The following is a 5323-nucleotide window of genomic DNA, read 5'->3' as shown; positions in this document are numbered from 1 at the left end:
GTAGTAGTACTTACAGAACACAGTAGTAGTACCTAGTAGTAGTACTTACAGAACACAGTAGTAGTAGTACCTACAGAACACTACAGAACACAGTAGTAGTACCTAGTAGTAGTACTTACAGAACACAGTAGTAGTACCTACAGAACACAGTAGTAGTACCTAGTAGTAGTACTTACAGAACACAGTAGTAGTACCTACAGAACACAGTAGTAGTACCTAGTAGTAGTACTTACAGAACACAGTAGTAGTACCTACAGAACACAGTAGTAGTACTTACAGAACACAGTAGTTGCTGGTACCGTCAGTGTGTACTGTAGTAATAAGTACTCTCATTAAGTCATATATTGAGATATCCAGAGAACCCTGAGGAGAGTTCTTACATATTTATTACATATTGAGGATGATGATGGGGAGTGAGTAGACTGGGAGTGTGTAGAGTAGACTGGGAGTGTGTAGAGACTAGACTGGGAGTGTGTAGAGTGGACTGGGAGTGTGTAGAGTGGACTGGGAGTGTGTAGAGAGACTGGGAGTGTGTAGAGTGGACTGGGAGTGTGTAGAGTAGACTGGGAGTGTGTAGAGTGGACTGGGAGTGTGTAGAGTAGACTGGGAGTGTGTAGAGTGGACTGGGAGTGGACTGGGAGTGTGTAGAGTGGACTGGGAGTGTGTAGAGTAGACTGGGAGTGTGTAGAGTGGACTGGGAGTGGACTGGGAGTGTGTAGAGTGGACTGGGAGTGTGTAGAGTGGACTGGGAGTGTGTAGAGTGGACTGGGAGTGTGTAGAGTGGACTGGGAGTGTGGGAGTGGACTAGAGTGGACTGGGAGTGTGTAGAGTAGACTGGGAGTGTGTAGAGTGGACTGGGAGTGGACTGGGAGTGTGTAGAGTGGACTGGGAGTGGACTGTAGAGTAGACTGGGAGTGTGTAGAGTGGTGGGAGTGACTGGGAGTGGACTGGGAGTGTGTAGAGTGGACTGGGAGTGGACTGGGAGTGGACTGGGAGTGTGTAGAGTGGACTGGGAGTGTGTAGAGTGGACTGGGAGTGTGTAGAGTGGACTGGGAGTGTGTAGAGTAGACTGGGAGTGGACTGGGAGTAGACTGGGAGTGGACTGGGAGTGGACTGGGAGTAGACTGGGAGTGTGTAGAGTGGACTGGGAGTAGACTGGGAGTAGACTGGGAGTGTGTAGAGTGGACTGGGAGTGACTGGGAGTGGACTGGGAGTGTGTAGAGTGGACTGGGAGTAGACTGGGAGTAGACTGGGAGTGTGTAGAGTGGACTGGGAGTAGACTGGGAGTGGACTGGGAGTGTGTAGAGTAGACTGGGAGTGTGTAGAGTGGACTGGGAGTAGACTGGGAGTGTAGAGTAGACTGGGAGTGTGTAGAGTGGACTGGGAGTGTGGGAGTGGACTGGGAGTGTGTAGAGTAGACTGGGAGTGTGTAGAGTGGACTGGGAGTGTGTAGAGTGGACTGGGAGTGTGTAGAGTGGACTGGGAGTGTGTAGACTGGGAGTAGACTGGGACTCTAGAGTGGTTTCACTTCACGGATAAAGAGTCAAACAATGTTAAACGTCTTTCTTCATGAGGGTGTGACGTCAGCACGCAGCACGTCTGACGGGGGTGTGGGGGGATTCCTGAGGATTACCCATCATGCCCCGCGGGTAAAGATGGCGACAGCTGAGCAGAGCAGCAGACCAGCTTCAGCACAGCGGCTCTGACGCGCTGACTCCCGATCCGGTCCCGGTCCCGGTCCCGGTCCCGGTACCAGGTACCAGGTACCCGCTGAGGCCTCCTCCTCCTCCTCCTCCTCCTCCTCCTCCTCCTCCTCCTGCTGCTCCTCCTCTCTGTCTCTTCTCCTGTTTCCGGGACTTGTTCGTGGAGAAACCGGGAGTTCAGCGGCCTCACAGGTAAGCTCTGCCGCCGGTGTCCGGTCCTGTAGTCCGGTCCTGTGGTCCGGTCCGGTCCTGTGGTCCGGTCCTGTGTCCGGTCCTGTGGTCCGGTCCTGTGGTCCGGTCCGGTGGTCCTGAAGTCCGGTCCTGTAGTCCGGTCCGGTCCTGTAGTCCGGTCCTGTAGTCCGGTCCGGTGCTGTGGTCCGGTGGTCCGGTCCTGTGGTCCGGTGGTCCGGTCCGGTCCGGTCCTGTGGTCCGGTCCGGTCCTGTGGTCCGGTCCGGTCCGGTCCTGTGGTCCGGTCCGGTGGTCCTGAAGTCCGGTCCTGTCCTGTAGTCCGGTCCTGTAGTCCGGTCCGGTCCTGTGGTCCGGTCCGGTCCGGTCCTGTGGTCCGGTGGTCCGGTCCTGTAGTCCGCTCCGGTGCTGTGGTCCGGTCCGGTCCTGTGGTCCGGTGGTCCGGTCCTGTGGTCCGGTCCGGTGCTGTGGTCCGGTCCGGTCCTGTGGTCCGGTGGTCCGGTCCTGTAGTCCGGTCCGGTGCTGTGGTCCGGTCCTGTAGTGGTCCGGTGCTGTGGTCCGGTCCGGTCCTGTAGTCCGGTCCGGTCCGGTCCCGGTCCTGTGTCCGGTCCGCGCACGGACTTCACTGAATCATTTCGTGAGTGCGCGTGTCCGAGTTAGTGTGCGTGTTTCACAGACTTCACCACGTTCACCTGCCTCTCACAGCCAATCACACGTCAGGATTATACCTGGGCACAGGACCCACTGCTCAGGGAGCCAGAGACCCTCAGAGACCTCCAGAGACCTTCTGAGAGTCTCAGAGACCTCCAGAGACCCTCAGAGACCTCCAGAGACCTTCTGAGAGTCTCAGAGACCCCCAGAGACCCTCAGAGACCTCCAGAGACCTCCAGAGACCTTTTGGGAGTCCCAGAGACCCTCAGAGACCTTTTGGGAGTCCCAGAGACCCCCAGAGACCCTCAGAGACCTTCTGGGAGTCCCAGAGACCCTCAGAGACCTTTTGGGAGTCCCAGAGACCCTCAGAGACCTTCTGGGAGTCCCAGAGACCCTCAGAGACCTTTTGGGAGTCCCAGAGACCCTCAGAGACCCTCAGAGACCTTCTGGGAGTCCCAGAGACCTCAGAGACCTTTTGGGAGTCTCAGAGACCCTCAGAGACCTTCCGGGAGTCCCAGAGACCCCTCAGAGACCCCAGAGACCTTCCGGGAGTCCCAGAGACCCTCAGAGACCTTCTGGGAGTCCCAGAGACCCTCAGAGACCTTTTGGGAGTCCCAGAGACCCTCAGAGACCCTCAGAGACCTTCTGGGAGTCCCAGAGACCTCAGATACCTTTTGGGAGTCTCAGAGACCCTCAGATACCTTTTGGGAGTCTCAGAGACCCTCAGAGACCTTCCGGGAGTCCCAGAGACCCCTCAGAGACCCCAGAGACCTTCCGGGAGTCCCAGAGACCCTCTGAGACCTTCTGGGACTCTCAGGGATTCTCAAGTAGTGGAATTGATTTTTGGGAAAACAAATAAACAGAGTTTAGTAGTTTGTCCTTCTGCTTCACGTTTCTAGAAGAACCGCTTTGGTTCTGAAGCATCTTGGTGAGACTCCATGCGTACATCAGCCACCTGTCTATTCTGGTTTTGATCTTCACAGATGTTGCCGATAAGGTTTGGTCCTGAAAGTCATTTATGGTTCTCGATGGTTCTCCAGTCCCTTGAGCTGTGCAGGAACCCATCAGAACACGTTCTGTCATGTTTGTCCATCAGCAGCCTCCAGCCAGATCTCACTGACTGAAGAACACGAGAAGCTTTAACATGTATCAATAAGACAATCCCTTAAAAACTGAACTGATGATCCAGATTAAAGGACCCTGAAGGATCAGGTCCAGGTCCAGGTGTTCAGGGGTCAATGATCCCTTCAACAAACTTCCTCTCAGGTGGCGTGTGATTGGCCCACAGCCCGTGTTGTACTGACATCATCACGTAAACACTAGCCAGCTCTACCTGTGTGACATCACTGTGGACACCTTGGAATCAGCAGACTAATCCAAAACACCTGTCCTCCAGGTAACTGCTCTCAGGTGTTTCTCCGTCACTGAGTCATTGAAAGGCTTACGTATCAGGGTTAGACTCTGACCTGAACTCTGCTGATACACACTTCAGGTGTGTCAGGTTGTAAGAGGTCAAATTTCAGCAGACCTGGACACACCTGGACACACCTGAGAAGGGCCGGTGCTGGACTCAGTAAGGTTACCTGCAATAACAAAAATGTAGTTTCTGCTGTGAAAAACAATGTAAACAATTTGATTAAACATTTAACACAGAGGAGGAGCCAGAGAGCCTTAAAGTGCTTAAGGCTCAGGTGTGTTCAGGTGATTGACAGGTTAAATGTCAGTCAGGTGTGTTCAGGTGATTGACAGGTTAAATGTCAGTCAGGTGTGTTCAGGTGATTGACAGGTTAAATGTCAGTCAGGTGTGTTCAGGTGATTGACAGGTTAAATGTCAGGTGATTGACAGGTTAAATGTCAGTCAGGTGTGTTCAGGTTTGACAGGTTAAATGTCAGTCAGGTGTGTTCAGGTGATTGACAGGTTAAATGTCAGTCAGGTGTGTTCAGGTGATTGACAGGTTGAATGTCAGTCAGGTGTGTTCAGCTGTTCTGTTGCTAGGAAACAGAGTCTGTGTTTCCTTTGTGATGTCAGCAAACAATGATGGAAGTGAGGTTCTCTAACTAAAGACCTCTGGTTAAAAAGAACGTGTTTGATGTGGACCGGTCTAAAGTGTGTGTGTGTGTGTGTGTGTGTGTGTGTGTGTGTGTGTGTGTGTGTGTGTGTGTGTGTGTGTGTGTGTGTGTGTGTGTGTGTGTGTGTGTGTGTGTGTGTGTGTGTGTGTGTGTGTGTGTGTGTGTGTGTGTGTGTGTGTGTGTGTGTGTGTGTGTGTGTGTGTGTGTGTGTCAGTCTGTTTGGTTGTGAGTCAAGAAACTGTGAAGGTGACTTCAACCTTAAACTGCGTCCCACATCTTCACCAGACCCTTAAGGACATAAGTTGCCCAGTGAAGGAGGTAAGTTGTCCAGAGAGGGAGGTTAGTTGCCCAGTGAAGGAGGTTAGTTGTCCTTCATGACGGTGTAGCAGTAGCTGATCTTGTTTAGCATGACGGAGTAGAAACCACAGCGATCACAGAAGACCTCCAAATCATCAATAACAGAATGAAACCTTGCATGTCTTTAGCAAAATCATGAATCTGAAGGTGAGAGGATGAAGAGCAGTTCATGGTCACATGGTTTTATTCTCAGGACGTCCACATTTATATTTTATTAAGGTGAAGTTGTCTGGTTTTGTTTGCTTCAGTGGAGCAGAGAGTCCAGCTGAGTCTACTGATCCACCTCCTCACTGTCAGACCAGGTAGACGGCCCCTTACAGCTGGGAAGAGGAAGGGAAGGAAGCTAAGAACCACA

The 5323-nt window shown here is 52.6% G+C and overlaps 1 protein-coding gene across 1 annotated transcript in view; it reads left to right on the top strand.

Moving 5' to 3' along the window:
• The first annotated feature begins 1663 nt into the window (after positions 1-1663).
• tjap1 (tight junction associated protein 1 (peripheral)) overlaps positions 1664-5323 on the top strand; it is a 29222-nt gene continuing 25562 nt past the window's right edge. Inside the window, 1 exon segment of the mRNA XM_054600509.1 lies at positions 1664-1895. The gene's annotated coding sequence lies outside the window, so the exon portion shown is untranslated.

The sequence above is a fragment of the Anoplopoma fimbria genome, chromosome 6, assembly GCF_027596085.1.
Source record: "Anoplopoma fimbria isolate UVic2021 breed Golden Eagle Sablefish chromosome 6, Afim_UVic_2022, whole genome shotgun sequence".
Lineage (NCBI taxonomy): Eukaryota > Metazoa > Chordata > Actinopteri > Perciformes > Anoplopomatidae > Anoplopoma > Anoplopoma fimbria.
Note: the sequence above shows the minus strand (reverse complement) of the source record. Positions and strands in the feature narration are given on the sequence as shown.